The following is a 16,740-nucleotide window of genomic DNA, read 5'->3' on the forward strand; positions in this document are numbered from 1 at the left end:
TCCGGGCCCCGGGCGCCCGCGGGGCAGGACGCCTCCAGCCGAGGCGCGGGGGCAGCTACATTGCGGGGCGCCTGGGCGACGGCGCCAAAGCCAGGGTCACAAGGGCACGGGGCAAGCGGGGCGGGGGGAGCAGGAGACTAGGGCAGAGGTCGGCGCCCGCCGCGGGCGCTTTCACGCCGCGGGCATCGCCCGCCCGGCTTCGGCGCCCGGGGCGCAAAGCAGGGGCGCAAACTCTGCCCAAGGCGGCGACGGCTGGGGTCGGGGTTCACCCAGAAGCTGCTAGGTGCCCGCGGCGGCCCAGTTGCCTGGACCCCTCCCCTCCCTGGGGTGCGCCCCCAGCCCAAGGCGACCCTCTTGGGCGCTGAGTCGGCGACTGGAGTAGGGGTTTCTCTGAAGCCTGCGAGCCGAGCCGAGCCACCGGGAGAATTGAAGAGGAGGAGGAAGAGGAGGAGGAGGCGGCGGAGGAGGAGGTGGAGGAGGAGAAAAAAGAGGAGGAGCAGAGTGGGAGGAGGAGCCGCCGGCCGCGGGCCCAGCCGCGCGCAATGCTCTCCAAGCGCGCGCCTAGCCCAGCCCCGGCTCAGCAGTCCGCGCCAGCGCAAGCCTCCGCGCCTTTTCTACAGCCGCGCCTGACATCACGTCCTGCCGCCGTGCCATTGGCCGCTCGGCGCCCCAGGCCCTGGCAGCGCGTGCTCCGGGAAGGCGGGAGACCCCAGAGGGAGGGGAGAGGCAAGAGGAGCAGAGGAGAGTCGAGATGGTGGGAGCTGGTGGGCGAGGCTGGAGGGCGGAGTGGGGGGAAGACAGGGAGGAGGGAGAGCGCGGGGTTTGGAGTTTTTAAGATACGAACAGCTTCCTGCGATATCTTCAGAAAGGAAAATTAAACCCTCTATCCTAAGAAGGCGCAGCAAGGGGATGCTTGTCTCACTGCGGTCTCCCCTCGGCCTGGAGCCGCGGCCTCCGGCACCCGCCTGGGAGGCCCGGGAAGGCAGGCCTGGGGCAGAGTTGCAAGAGCCTTCGGCCGTTTTCCATCGAGCTCCGCCTTCGGCCCGGGCTCTGCACAGCGGACTACAGGCGGCCGCGCAAGCCTCCTGGGTATCCGGCTGAGCCTGAGAGGCGAGACCGGCGAGAGCTGTGACTCCAGGGGAGGGGGGCCAGCCAGCATATCCACGCTCCAAGCCCGCTAGGGCCCAGTCTGCAGCCCAGCGTGTAGTTTCTCGCTCTTCCCGTTCTCTCCCCAGCCTGGAAGAGTGGGGGCGAGCATGGCTTTAGGAACTCAGAAAGGCTAGGGTTCGAGTCCTAGCTCTTCCACTTACATGCACTGTAAACTTAGTGACTTCTCCTCCCTTAGCCTGTTTCTGACCTTTATAATAGGAGACAAGAAGCTCTCCTCCGCATGGATGTGTTGAATGAAAGAGACTGTGGATGTAAAATGCCTGGACCATAGTAGGCACTTAGCAAATTATTTCATCACGCCCTCTCCTTTTCCATTAAAAACTTTCTCACTCCAAGATACATTCAATATCAGTGAGGTTCTTAAAAACCACAGGCCCATTCTCTGCCCACTGGGCACACCTTGTCTCAGACCCCGCTGATGGCGCCAGTCCTCCTTATCCGCCTGGCTGCACCACCTCACCAGGGGCCAACAACCTAGCGTGCTAGGTAAATCCCAACTGCCACCCCCAGCCTCCAGGCTTCATGCTCACCCTAGAGTCTCCTGGGGACTGGAGGGAAATGCCCAGGTGTCTGGTGGGGAGGGATTTAGGAAATAAAATGATTGTAGACAAAAACTGAATAAACACGTCAGTTACAGAGTCCCATCTGGGTCTGCTTCGGAAGCAGGTTTGGCTCTGTCTAATAGGGACAAGGCGGGTGTCAGTCTGAAATGACTTGTTGCCAGGACAGGTAAGGGGATAGTCAGGACCTGCGGTTTACCTCACAGGGTACAGAGTTGAGGATGAAATCATGTTTTTCGCGTGTGTAACTTTCACACACAAATATATGTGTGCACAAATATATGTATGCGTGTAATGCCCAAGCACATGAACTTGTGTTCATGTGTGCAAATATACATGTTCATCTCTGTTGGCAAAAACACAGCGAGCACGAATTTTATTTCTGTTGGCAAAATCACAGCCAGCACCACTATAGCGCTAGGGTCTTACACATGCGCATCAGGTGTAAAGTGTCCAGAGCTGGGAAGAAGGATGCAACTGCAAAATGGTAAATTGCACGTTATACCTGCACTTGCGTGCTCAGGCGATTCTACTTAAATCACTGCAAGTGCTCCTACGAGGTCGTTTTGCATATTTGAAAAAACTTGAAGTTACAATTATATGTGTATGTGCTGCATGTGTACAGATGCCCCAACGCGAGGGAAGGACCACTAAACCCAAAGACGCGCGTGCCCGTGTATTCACACAGACGTGTGCTTCGGCGCCTGCACATGGCCGGCGCGCAGGCACGCGGACGCCTACACGGATACATAGGCATGTTTTATTGACGCATCTGGGGCACTTTCTTTCAAAGAAAGTAAGGAATGAAAATCCAATCTAAGAGTCACCAGGGTTCATCTGGAGGTCGCCCAAGGGGTAGAAAAAATTTGTAACGACGCTAGAGTGTTTGTCCTTGGTGTAACTCCGCTCCCGGGAGGGCTGGATACAATACGTTTTGAAAGCTCGAGGGGCTGCCTTAGGATCTGGGGGCGGGGGGTGGGGTACTCAGCAACTCTTGTCGCGGGCTGCTCAAGAAACGTGGAAACACACTGTGCGACTTTCCACTCCCCCGTACACGCGATTCCGTCGCCACCTCTCGGACCAGCAGCCCACGTCCAACGCTGGGCCGACCCCAGATACACAGGCAGTCGGTATTCCCGCCCGGTTCGCTTGTCTATTCATCCCTCTGCATCAGGCTGGGACGCGCTCGGTCTTTAAGAGGCTCAAATGCATCTCCTGCCGCGGGGCGGGATCTGGGCGCCTGGGCCCCGGGGTCCAGAGGCCGGTAACTTTGCTAATCTCCCCCAGTGGCGGGGAACGTCACGCAACCGCTGAGCCCTGTCCGCGGAGACTAAACAAGGAGAGGAACAGGCTGTAAACACACATCCTGACACGTGAGTGACATTTACGCGGTGCGAGAAGCTGCAGCCAAGGGAAAGGCAGGGGGTGGGGGGAGCGGGCACCGACAGGTAAGGAGCCTTCGCAGGCGCCGGAAACGGCAGCCCCTGGACCTCCCCCTGCCCCCGAAAGTGGCAACGAATCCCTAAGTCCCCCGAACCTGCCTTCTGTGGGAGGTGACAGGTGAACGGAATTCAGGTCTGGCCACTCTCGCCGCTGCCTACCTCCCCACCATCTGCTTCCTCGCAGACAAGCAGACCCGGCGCATAATGAGGTAGCAGCCTCCAGCCGGCCACCGTGACTAACTCAGAACAAAAGCGCTCCCTCCACGCCTCCTCCAACAAAGGGGCCACCAGCCCCGGCGCTCCCCGAAGGCTGCGGGGCTCCCGGCTGCCGGCTGCGGAGCTGCCGCGCGCAAACTTCCCGGGGTTCCCGGGGCTGCTGGCGCCACGGAGCCGGGGCCGCGAAGGGAGGAAGCGCAAGCCGCGCGGAGAAAGTGAGGCCAGACCGGGCGGGGGAGAAGGGAGGGAGCCGGGCGGCCGCGGAAGGAGGGTGATTGATCAGTGCGCGGTTCCCGGCGCTCTGTCCCGTTATTAGAGGCGGCCAAAGCAGGGCCACGCAATAACCTCAGAATCGCCAACTAATTGACGCTGCAGGCAACTACTTCATTGTGCGCGCTGGTTTTATGTCTTCATAGCCGGTGATTGACAAGGTGTAATTAGTCATCTCACTCGGTGATAAACATGGGCACCCTCCTCCCGCGGCATCAGGCCGTGTGTACCAGCAGAGGAAGCGATAGTTGACGCTGATATACCATTAAATCAAAATGAAGACGTTCAGAAGTGTGTGTTTGCTGTGACGCTGTGATGGTTTATTTCTCAAATACGGCACCAACAGATTTACTTGATTTGCAAGTTAACTACAACATTAACTGGTTTTATTTATTTTGCCTCTTCCTTCCTCTTCCTAGGCAGGGATGTTGCTCTTGGAGAATGTGAAGACAGTTTGCTTCTTGACAAGCGAGCGAGCGGGCGCCCAGATTTTTGCAGCCTTTCCGAGTCTCCCCCGAGGGAGAGGCGGCAGAGAAAACGCCGGATTTGGGAGCCACCAGGGAAGGATCCGCGCAGGGGAGCCGCCCTCCTTGGCCCCAGACCCGCCTGCCTGGGGCCCCCTTTGCTTACTGCCAATGTATGGTCTGAAGCTCTGAGGATGGTGCTAGGGACTGGGGTCGGGGGAAGCCTCTTGAATAATAACTGCAAAGAAGAAAGAGGCGAGAATGTCTCCCTAACCTTGAAGCAGAAAGGACTGTGTTCTTAAAGCTGTTGGCTGCAGTCACAGGGCCAGTTGCCCGCCTCTATTCCCAGAGTAAAGTGTAGCATCTTCTGTCCTCCTGGCTTGCTTGCACCATTCAGCAAATTATACTCCTTCCTCACCAAAGTGGAAATGCTCAGGGGTGTGTGTGTGTGTGTGTGTGTGTGTGTGTGTGTTCCCTCTACACTGAGGCTGGTGTTAGAGATGTTACCGATTTAAACCTTCCAGAAACCTGGAGGTTTACATTTTGTAAAGGGAGGGGACAATCCTAGTCTGTCTCAACCCCAATTCTGGTTAGAGTGGCAGGGACTGAACAAAGCCACCAACATGCAAAAGTCCATCTCCAGAGTATCATACATGCCCCCAGGAAACCCCCAGTGGGATATGCTTCCTGCACTTTCCCCTTCTCTCTAACCTCTGTCTCCTGTTTGTAAGGCAGAGGAAGGGTGATTCCTTGCCACTGCACAGGAATGCAGGGTTACAGTTATCTCCAAGAAAGGGTGGGGTGAGGCTGAGTCACAGGGAGAGCAGAAAAGCCCTGTATCTTCAATGAGGACCCCCCCACACACCTTTCCCAGGCTTGTGGGCCTCATTCAGCAAAGCAGGGAGTGTTTTATATTGATATGAGAGGCTGTCAGTCAGCAGCAAATCAGTTCAGGCATAGCTATCTCCTTCTTTATGAAATCAGCTCATTGCCTTGGTCACACTATACAGAAAATCTGCTTATCACCGCTATCGACAATAAAAATTAGTGGAGCCTTAGTTGTTTCCGAAGAGGAACCCCGTGTCTGTGACACTAGAATAGATAAGTAGCTTGGCCTGTTGCAGGCAGAGAGGAGCCCAATTCCTCCTCCTCTTCTCCCTGCAGCAATCTGAACAATTCTGAAACCGCCTCCCTGGGCGTCAGCTGAGCAGGTTGGGGAACTAACCAGGGCTCTCTCTCTAGGGCCCTGTTAAATGCACTGAACTTAAAATGAAACACGAAGTGTGAATTTCAGGTTTGAACATGATGCATCAGGAAACGTGGAGGTTGGCAGCCCTTTTCCTCCCTCCTGCTTTTCGGTAGCAGGTATTAATATTGTATTAAATGTTATGAGAAAGTAAAGGCTGTGGAGAGGAATGTGCTCAGATGCAATTTTGTCAAGGTTTTTATCTGTGATTATGATTCCAGATGTAGAAACTCCCGGAGGAGGGAAATGAGGGGCTGCTGGCATGTGACATGTGTTTTAAGGTGTTTGGCAGTGTTTCTCAAAGTGGTGACAAAATGTTCAATTTTATTACAGGGAATTGGTAAAAGAAATATGAATACTAGGTCAGAGATTGTTCACCTCAGCAAAAGGATTTACCATTATTGATTAGGGTGGGGAAAGTTTGTATCTAGGCCCTGCTTAAATCACATTGTCAACAGTATAAATCTGTCAGATCAGATTTTTCTTAAAGAATAATTGTAACAAAATACACTATAGCTAATTGCATCCCCTCATGGCTAATTTCCACGCAAGGATGTAAATTTCCCTGGAAGCAAAACCAAAAAAAAAGTAAATGTTGCAAAAATGCCATTTTTTCCCCAACTGGTATAACTACAGTCATTTATTGACAATCATTTCTTTTTAATCTAGCCCAGAGTAATATCCAGTCCTGGAAGGGCTATTTTGCTAACCTGGTTGCTCTGCAAGCCTTTCAGGTTGAAGCACACACACACACACAAAAAAACAAAAAACAAAAAACAAAATAACAAAAAGCAAACAAACAAACAAAACCCCGCAACAAATTTTCTCACATAGGAAACCACATTTTGCTTAAAGGAGAATCCGAAAGATTTTGTATAGAAAAAGTGGGGACGGGGGTAGAAGAGGAAGCAGATGAACTCTTGACTGGCTGACAACTCATATTTCCAAGCACTTGAGACCAAGCATTTTTCCTATCACAGCCCTTCTTCATTCAAAGGCATCTCTGCCATCCTTTTCTGACAGCAGGACACTGCTAAACTCCATTTCTAAGCACAAGTTTCCCCATAAACCTTTTATGAGCTTCCCATACACTAACACCAATCGACTGGATTGCCCAGCCAGCACTGACTAGACAGGAGGTGGGTTTGGTAAACATTTCTACATAACAAAAAGGAGTTTTTAGCTAAAGATGCTGGACTTGGCTCCTCCTTGGGTCCTCAATCAGAGGACGAGGGTCTCTACCCACTTGCTGGAGCCACTGCTTTACAGATCACTCCATGTCTAGCACACCCATTCAGCCCCAGCCTCTCCTTAGTCCAGGCTAAAGAATGTTGATTTGAGCTTCCCAGCCACTGGCACTATTTTATCATCACAAAGCATACTAGGCTCCCAGCACAAAGTGCAACTTCCTAGGAAGTAAGACAATTCCTCTCCTAGAAGATGATGTAGGACGTGGTAGTTTTCTGAGGGCAACAGTGAGATTGCAGGGGAGGAAAAATGCCCAGTGTGGCCACCATCTCCCACCCTGCACTTTCAGCAGGACCCCTCCCGTGCCCGAGTCCAACTTTCCACTGGTTTGATTAGCAAATCTCTACTGCTTTTGGGAAGTTGGCATTGTCTCTTTAGGTGAGGAATGAGTCATTTCCCACATATGCTTCAGCTGAAGCTCAGTCCCTTGGCACCCCTCCCCAACATTTTTATTCTTCCACTAATTAAAACAACTAATGTCCCATTGATTATCTTTGCATGAATGAAAATCATCACAAGCCCTTGCAGGTATATGAGAAATTCTGTTTGCTTAAGTATTCACACTTTGATTTCCTATAGGCTAATTTTCTCAAGCATAAAGAAATTCAAACAAAACAAAACAAAAACAAAAACAAAATCTCCTGACACTTTGCAATAAAATATGAATGCTAGTTGTAATGAGCTTGTGCCGATCTCTTGCAGGAAGAAGTGCTCAGATGGCCCTGTTTCAGTGCTGAATTTTACTATCTGGTAATGGATTCTAGACAGTGAAGGCAAACATTGATAGGTCATCAGACTCAGGTTTTGAATTTGTGCTTGTGTTGAGTCAGATGAGCTCACCCAAATTTACTTTTAAGTTACCGTGTCAGCCCTCGAAAGTAAAAAGGCAGGGGACAATCGACACTATTTGGAATTTCCCAGCTACTTGGCCATTTCAGCTTGCGTCTCCATTTCTGGGGGCTGCCATAATTAGAGCGATCTATTTTGCATTTACTTCTCTTTGCGAGCACTACATTATTCACTCTTTCCTGTGCTTATTAAACAGTGCCACCTGCACCAAATTCAACAAAGCTCTTCCATCAATCAGGCCCAGCGAAGGATCCCAGACCATATATTATCATTAATTGAAGCTCAGTTGAATTGTTGACGATAGAGTCAACAGTAAAAGCAACACATTTTCTAAGACCTGTTTATAAAAATATTTTAAACAAAAAAAAATGCATTCCCCAAATTGTCATCTTTTACAAACTCATTTCACTCTTTCTGCACAGTAATTCAAGCAGCAATTAGCAAGTCTTTTAATTAATGAACTATTCCCTGGGTGTCACCAAGGTGCCTGCAGCACAAATGTCCTCCTTCATAGGTACCAGCAGATGCAGTCAATAGTTTGTCCCCCAAAGCCTTAGAAACTGACCACCTCAATAGCCCTAACACTATAAAAAGGATCTGAAGAGCCAAAGGCAAGGCTGGAAAGCAGAGGACAATTTTCAGGAAAGGAGCCATGGAGAGTATGAATCCAAAGAAAGGGAGAGACAGGAGAAAGGGAACCAGCAGCAGAGGGGAGAGGCAGAATATCAATGTCTAGAGACATCCATGGCTAAAGAAAGGCACAGAAAGTTTCTAGTAAAGATGGGATCATCTCTGAGCTTCAGCTACGTTATAAAGGAACTCTACATCCTAATGCTGATGATTTACACATCTTTAAGAGGCTCAAACCTCACTGTGGCTTGTTCTTTTAAAAGCTTCCTGCTTTGTTCAAAATACTGCTTATCTTTGGTATTGTCAACAGCTCTGCTCTGGGAGAGATTAATTAAGTGATAGGTCAGACACAATGAGGTGAAAGGGCATGTCCACCCAATCAGGACTGATTCATCCGTTTCTAGGTGGATCAACTTTTTTGAGGGATGCCAATTTTGGTTCAATTTCCACGGGGTTTTATCAATAGGGATGCCTCAGCTCCACCAGTGAGGGGCACTTAGCTGGTAAAGACTGGTCTGCAGATAGAAAAATTAAAAATCTACACTTTGTTTTTTTAAGATGTGGAAACAAAACATAACTATTAATTGTCTGTATGCTTAAGTTTTACCGATCTGGGAGAAGGCTGATTTCTTGAATCCTTTTACAAAATACAAAATAGCTAATTGGGTGGTTGTAATTAAGATTGCCATGCACCACAAAATAAAAATAAAAATAAAAAGTTCGCTTTCTCTCCTCCCACTCACTGTTTTTCATTGTTCCTTTCTTTCAAGTCCACTTTTAATTTCTAGAAGGTAATATCAGAGAAAAATAGAAAAGGGATTGGGGGCGGTGGAGAGAGAAAGAATGAAAAAGAAACAGAGACGTTTTCAAAGTGTCATCAGCCGAATTTTTCCAGACCAATTAGAGGTTACCTTTAAATCTCCATCCTTCACCCCCTCCACACCTTTCTAAATAGATCTTTAGACTGGTGAGAAATTAGTTCATTGGGAAGGGTCATGTGGGTTCCTAACCAGAAGGGTTTTAGGGACCTTAGATCCCACTCCCAGAAATGACACCCTCCCCATCTCTCTGAGTCTGGGTCAAAATTGTGGTTGCAAAATTGTGTGTGTGTGTGTGTGTGTGTGTGTGTGTGTGTGTGTGTGTGTGAGAGAGAGAGAGAGAGAGAGTAAACTCCCAGCCTGTAAATAAGGCTAGGCTCAGGTAAGGTGACTATTAATGGCAGACCCCAAACAAAACATTTGGAATATTTTTACTCTATTTTTGAACACTCTTGCAAATGAGTCTCACATTTGTAAAATGCCTTTCCAAGGTATTTTGGGGGTAGGGAGGAAGTATGGGGGTGAACAATGGTTTGGGTTTATGTAACTGACCAGCCATTTCCCCTTCTCCAAAGAAATGTAGAAGGCTAGTTTCTTAAGTATCCAATTGTTTAAATCATCTGGGATCCATCTATATTTATAAAACTGAACAGAAATACTTAACAGCCTGATCAATAGCCATTGACCGTTGGTGCACTCGCACCCTAACATGCACAGCTTGATCATGTATATTTGATCATTGAAAAATTCAAAGCATCTTGCAGCAGTGTATCAAGCTTCCCATAAAATAGTCCGTCTCTTTCCGTGGTCTTAAAAGAGTGTGTTTTTCTCTCTCCTGCATTTATCTATCTATCCACCTATTTATCTACACACACACACACACACACACACACACACACACACACACACACTTCCCTTCCTGGAGAATTTATTGCTCATATATTTGATGAAGAACGAGGTAATTAACTGCCTGTGAGGCTGTACATCTGGGCGGCAGTTCATATCCATTGCAATAATAAAACACTTTTTTCACATTTTAGCAAAAGAAAGGCTAGTCCTGCCCACAGATTCAGAGGACCCCAGAGTCTCTCTCTGCAAAGCCTCCTTGTTATAAATCCTGCCTCCCTCTTAAGTGATGGCAAGCACAACTGCACCAAGGGGCACTAAGTTGATATGTGCAAAAGTATCACTGGAAAAGCTTGTCCCTTCTCAGAGCTTCAGCGTCAGCTTGTGGGGGTTTGAAACAGACACAGCTGGCTCCTCCATCCCCAGCCTGCTTGGCAGCAAACCGGGGCAAGAGTCCAAAGGACTTATCCTGTGAAGGGCCACAGGTAGAAGAGATATATTTTGGGATTCCCAAGGGTCGTTGTCTTGAGCATGTGTCGCTAAGAACTAATTACTCCCAAAGGACCCGATCCTGCAGATTTTTCTGATATTCTGGGGTCAAAAAATGGATTCCAAGTTTCTCCAGAAGGTATCCCAGATCCATCCAAACTACTCCAAGATCCCGGCCAGAGGAATACAAGCTGGCATAAGCCTGCTCCAAGCCCATAGCACAGTTCTTATAACCCCAACCTCAGAGGCCACCCCTACCCCCAACCAAACAAATTACCTGCAGAACCTCCCATCTCGGGAGTCCCCTGCTCTGTATTCCCGACCGTTCCCCGCACAAATTATTCGGGGCCCTTCCTTTTAAAAGCAGCAGCATCTGGGCTGAGGCTCCCTCCTTTAAAGGGTGGGGGGAGGCTTCATATGATAATATGTGTAATATGATATGGAATGACAGAATGCATGACAGTTGCCCATAATACAGAGAAGTCAGTCAAAGGACAGAGGGGACATTTGGATAATTACCATCTATTGGCTAGTCAATCACGCGAACAGAGAGAAACTGCACAAAACCCACAATGGAGTTGGGAAACAAAAGAGACCCGAGCCAGACTCAGGATTAACCGGTCTAAAGCGATCTAAATGCTTTTGTATCTGAAGAACTGAGGCTCCCGGGTTGCTCCCCCCACCAACAATCCCAGGGAACTAATTGCGGGGATCAGAGTTAAGGCTCTCTCCCTCCTTTCCCATTTCTCTTTGTAGACTGCTCACCACGCAGAAAAAAAAAATGATTTCTCTCTCTGTGTTCATTAAACTATTTTAAAGTTAAAGAGGTGGGGGAGGGGGATAGATGTAGCCCCTCAGTCCAGAAGCTGAGATTCCTCTGCCAACGAAGAGGCTGGGACAGTCTCGGTTGGTCTCAATTCTTTGTTTCAGGGTAAAGTCTTCCTTCTTTGCCCCGTGGAAACAAATGCCCCATGCACCTGGGCTTCGGCTGGGCAGCTGCCCCTTTCCTGCGGGCTGCCAGGGATTGCTGGTGCCTTGCTTTGGGTGAGGAGTCCCCATAGCTGGCCCGTGCACTAGAAAAACACAAGGTAGATCCCTCCAGCTGAAGACAAATTGATCTGCACAGCCAGGATTGGGGGGGTGAAGGGCAGCACAGGAATGGGTCTAGCCTTGGAAATGGGAAAGTGAGCCACAGAAGGTGCTTGCAAATTGTGGGGACAGAGAATTTCCTTTGAAACTGGGGAGTGAGAAAGAGGAAGAAAATCTTTCTAAATTGGGGGAGGGAGACGATGTGCTTAACTGGGAAAGAGGAATGAAAAGACTCCTGCTTGAAAAGAAGGGAGGCAAAGAGGTGATTCCTCAAAAGAGACACAGGAAAATAATGTCTATAAAATGTTAGGGATTCGAAGAGGATAGTGACAGAGGAAGAGAATTCCTTAAAAGAGAAAAAGACCTGGACAGAAGATCTCTGTACCTGAGAGTGACATTCCCCCACGCTCCAGACAGAGCGGCAACTGCCAGCCACTTCCCACCGGGTCCTCCCTTTGACAAGCCCAACTCGCCCAAAGCCCTCCCGGCCCAGACGGGGCCCTAGCGTGCTCCCGGCTTGGTGGCAGCGGTGGTTCCCGGTCCGGGTCCGCGGGTGCCTGCAGTGGCCCTGCCGGCATCCCGCGCAGCCCTCCAGGCCCCCGGGGCGCGCCGAGGCGCTTCCTTACCTTGGCGAGTCCTCCGCAGCGGGTGTGGCCGGCTCTGCGGGCGGCCCCGGGCCAGGGCCGGGGGGCGGGGGGTGGAGGTGCCGGGCTTGGGGGGAGCGGCAGGGTGAGGGCTGGGGGCGCGGGCACGGTGCCCAGTGGGGGTGAGGGGGCCGTCGGCAGCCCCAGGGCCCTCGGGCGGGCCGGGCCGAGCCTGAGGAGGTGCGCGGAGGGCAGGGCCGGGGAGGGGCGCCGGGGCCCGGGCTGGGGGGTGGAGGGCTCCCTCCTGGGGCCGGCGGGGTGCTCCAGCCTGCGGGGCCGGCCGGGAGCCGGGCGAGGCGCGCAGGAGGGAGGCCCGGCGCCCGGGGAGCCGAGGACGGGGCGCGCGGATCAGAGGGGCCGTTTTCTCGCCTCGGCTGACAAATCAATCAGGGCCGGCCGGGAGCCGGGAGCTGCCACCCGGGCTGCGGCGCGCGGCTCCCCGCTCGCCCCGCGCTGCCAGCTGCCGGCCGCCTGCAGTGGGCGCGGGCCGCGGCGCGGGCTGGCTGCGGTCATTAGGCTGCGGGCGCGTGCGGCCGGGGGCGGTGGCGGGGGAGGCGGTGAGCGCCGGGAGGGGGCGGCGCGGCGTCCCCCGCGTCCCCGGCCCCCCCGCCCCTCCCGCCGCCGTCCCGCGCCCGCTAGCGCTCGGCGTCCCCCGCCCCCTGCTCCGTGGCTGTCACCAGCTCCGGCGACCGGTACCCCCAGCCGTCCCCGCCCGCCTCCCCCTGTCTCTCTCCATCTCCCGGTCTCCGCGGCGTTTCTCTGCCTCCTTCCTCGCCTTTCCCGGCCTCTCTGGCTGTCCCTGGCTCTCTTCCTCACTGACTCTCTCTTTTTCTCTTACCCCTCTCTCCTCGGCTGCTCTCACCACTTCCTCCCTCCCTCTCCGGCTTCCTTCTACCTCCCCTCACTCTCCCCCCTTTCTCGCCTTGCTCTGGGGGACTTGCTATCTCTTTCTCTGTCTCTCCTTGGAACAGCGGCCCCCAGAATGCAACTGAAGCCATTTCCCGGCTTCAAGTCACTCCCCGCCGGGGCTGCAGTTTCCTATCTCTAAAAGGAGTTGCTGAGCAGCTCTAGGTGGGGTGGCGATGGGGGACGCGGAAGGTGCCCCATGCCTCTGGTCCCCTGTTGAAGTTCACGCCTCCTCAAATGCAGCGGCCACCCAGGGCTCGCTGGGTGCCATATATGCCCCACAAAACACCTTTCCTCAACCTCGAGGACAAGTATCAGAGGCCAGTATCAGAGGCCAGTTCCGCGGGAATAGTCAATAGTGGTTTCCTCCAGGATCCCTAAAGCCCCTCCTGAAAAGTGACCGTGGTTGCTCTTCCCCTGTCCTCAGGTTTTGACTGGGCACAACCTGAGTTGGATCTGATAGGCCCTGTCACTTGCTGGTTCCTTCCTGGTTGACACCAAGCAGAGGGGCAATGCTCTCTCCCTGTCCTTAGACCCAAGCAGGAGTAAAATCTATCCTCCCTCCTTCCCTCCCCATTCCCCATCACACCATGATTGACTTTTAAGCTTCAAGGATGTTTCCCTGGACTTCAGAGTCAGAGAGATGTGAGTTCAAGACCACTTGCTTGCGTAAGTCACACTGCTCCAAGTTTCAGCTTCTTCATCTGTGAAATGGGAGCAATAACTACCTCCTTTTCAGGATTGCCACTGGGGTCATTTGTGGAATCCATAAAGTGCCCAGTCCATAAGTTATTTATTCTATCCAGCTTTTATTCAAGCTTTTTGCTTGGCACTGAGGAGACAGCAATTCACGAGGCAGGCATGGCCTCTGCCTTCAGGCAACTTTCATTCTAGGTGGCAGACAGACTGTGGACAGCAATTACACAATTTTATGACAGTTATACAAGTGCCATGGAATATAGAGAGTACGATGAGACCAGCTATCCAGGGAAACTAACCTGGTCTGGGGCTCAGGAAGGCCTTTCCCAAAGTGTGATGACATCAAAACTGAGACCTGAAGTCAGTTGGGGCACCAGGATCAAGGTTGGTAGGAAGTGGGCAGGGGATGCTAAAACAGGTGGTGGAGGGAGAGCGTTCCTGGCGTGAGGGAGCAAGGCCAGTGGGAAAGCCTGAGTGGCTGGTGTGGGGTGGGGAGCCGGATGAGGCTGCATAGGTGGGCGGGGCCAGGCGTGGGCACGCAGTGTCTTGTAGGCTGTGCTGGGAAGTCCCTGCCTCAGCGCATAGAAACTGCTCTTGTGAACTCTCAGTCACATGAGTCCCGATTTCTGAGCTGGAAGGAAGAAGCCAGGCCAATATGCAGACTCATTCTTTGCTTTTGGTTATTCCTGGGGGCTGCCATCTCTTCTTCCCTCCTCTGCTATGTCCCAGCACTGTGCACCCATGTCTACTATGGCATCCATGCCCCCACCCGAGGGTGGCCTCCCTGGCAGCACATGCTCAGGCTTGGTTTCTCTCTGTGCCCTTAAATCAGGCCCACAGGAGGCATCATCCTTGGCCACTGAGCCCCTGCTGTGTGCCAGGCCCTGTGCTGGGCATGGCCCTGTCCTCACAAAGCACTCCTTTTTCTGGGAAGACACTTTTGAGCACACAGGGCTGCAATAACCATGATGAAGAAGTCCCACGGGGGACCTGAGGCATGAGGCTGGAAGCTCTTTGAGGGCAGGTGTGTCGTGTGTTTTCTCACCTGGCACCATCATTAGGGTGTGGCACTGTGTGTGTGGCACCAAGGTGGACACTCGGAAACATGTATTTGGAGGATGAAAAAGAAAAGCGGAGTTTAAACACAGAAGGATGAAGACTCAGTAGCTCAGAGAGCCACAGGAAAGGGGGAGGAGACCTGCCTCTGAAGCTCTGTGAGGAGGAGGCAAAGGGCTCTGTAGTGGGAGGGAGCTGATGCTTCTGGGGTTCCTCCTCCTGGGGCCAGGCGGGTGCTGGGCACTTTTGTGCAGTTCCCTGGGCCAGCCTCCACAGCGCTCCGCCTCAAGGGCACCATTGACCCCGCTTTTCTGTTAAAGCGCTAGGGTCCAGAGGGGTTGCGTCACTGGCTTTAGGTCACACAGCCAGTAAGAGCCTGCTCCCGGATTTGAACCCCGGTCCGCCTGCTCCTCTTTGCTAAAAGGAGGGAGCAAAAGAGGAGGAGAAGGCAGAGGAAGGCGATGACTGAGAACAAAAGAAGAGCAGTGGCAAAGGAGTGAGCTCCATGAGTAATTTTTCAACTTAAAAACAATTCCCATTTCCCAGCCCTGCAGAGGCAGGCGCAACGGATCTGAGGCGAGGCCGGCCCTCTGACTCGCAGGAGCCTGCCGAGGGGCCCCGGCAAGCTGCTTCAAAGTCGGCCTCTTCAGCACAGGCGCTTTTAAACTTCACACGGGAAACTTTCCAGGGCTGACTTTTTGCACTTTGTTTCCAAATCAAGAGATGGGGAAGTCCCTCTCAGCCCAGCGGGGAGGAGATCGCACTGCGAGACTTGCCCTAGGGTTTTGGGCTTGGCACTGAGCTCCTCAATAGGGCAAATGGGCTGATCCCCCGATGTAGGGGTGGGGGGCCCTGTCCCCTGCCCGAAACGGGTTCCCAGGAAGAATTCAGGATGTGGGCTTGGCAGCCAGTCCCCCCCACCCCCCGGCCCCAGGGGGGATAAGGCCTCTCTTCCTGTATCCTCCCAAATCTGCTTCTACCTGGGTTCCGGGTGGCTTTTGTGGATAAGATGCGACCATCTCATGAGGATCATGATGTACTCCTTGCTCTTCTCTGCACAGCAGTCTCAAAACTAAGCCACACTGTCTGTCTCCTCTGTTCACCGTTTCGAGAGGCAGCAAGGGTCTTCCTAACCCTCAGCTCCCTCTGATTTTTGGAATTCAGATTTGGATTTTGGATGTACATCAAGAGGCTGGCTCCATGCATTTTAATTAAGCTGTCTTTTTTCATTTATTACTAATACACTCCTCTTAACTATGATTTATTTGTTAAACAAAGCACCATAAGCCGTCACTTATTCATCTTAATTTCAACAAAATTAAAGTAGTCGCTGTTAGATTGCACCTAATTGCACTTGCAATGAAAAGAACGGAGATGTTAATCAAAATAAATTGAAGATAAACAATAAAATCATTACATCTTTGCGGCGGTAAGTGTAACTAATCAGTTTTGACTCGAAGCGACCGAACAGGAATAATGAATGTGTCACCAAAGGCACGCTCATTAACGGAGGCTGCCGAGACCTGGTCCTCGGGGCAGCAAACAGCCACCCTGCCCATGTGGCTCTGAGGGTTCCTGCCTCCTGGGCTGGGCAGAGGGACCCCAAGGAGTAAAGGGATCCAGGAGGAGGCTCAGAGAATGGAAGAGAGTCATGGATGGGGGTCTCTGAGGCTGCCCTGCTACGGAGGGGTCCTCTCACTCTGATGGGAAAGAGGTCCCAGGCTCGTTACTGGACAGCCCAGGTAACCAAGGATGGGGGTGAAGGCAGCTGGAAGACAGACAGACAGCCCGATATCCAGGGAACATAAACAGGCAGATGCACTGCAGGGGGCACAGTAGAGAACAGTCAAGCATTAAGAGACAACGAGAGCTGGGTGTAGTGGCTCACGCCTGTAATCCCAGCACTTAAGGAGGCTGAGAAGGGTGGATAACCTGAGGTCAGGAGTTTGAGATCAGCCTGGCTAACATGGTGAAACGCTGTCTCTATTAAAAATACAAAAGAATTAGCCGGGCATGGTGGCGCACACCTGTAGTACCAGCTACTCAAGAGGCTGAGGCAGGAGAATCGCTTGAACCTAGGAGGCAGAGGTTGCAGTGA

At 52.1% G+C, this 16,740-nt stretch overlaps 1 long non-coding RNA gene across 1 annotated transcript; it reads left to right on the forward strand.

The window, feature by feature from the left end:
- Window positions 1–655: 655 nt before the first annotated feature.
- On the forward strand, window positions 656–4,494 carry LOC106993611 (uncharacterized). The gene is made up of 2 exons (XR_001439886.3): window positions 656–3,103; window positions 4,078–4,494. It is a non-coding gene; the product is annotated as an uncharacterized LOC106993611 (long non-coding RNA).
- The last annotated feature ends 12,246 nt before the right edge of the window (window positions 4,495–16,740 follow it).

Source organism: Macaca mulatta, chromosome 15, assembly GCF_049350105.2.
Source record: "Macaca mulatta isolate MMU2019108-1 chromosome 15, T2T-MMU8v2.0, whole genome shotgun sequence".
Lineage (NCBI taxonomy): Eukaryota > Metazoa > Chordata > Mammalia > Primates > Cercopithecidae > Macaca > Macaca mulatta.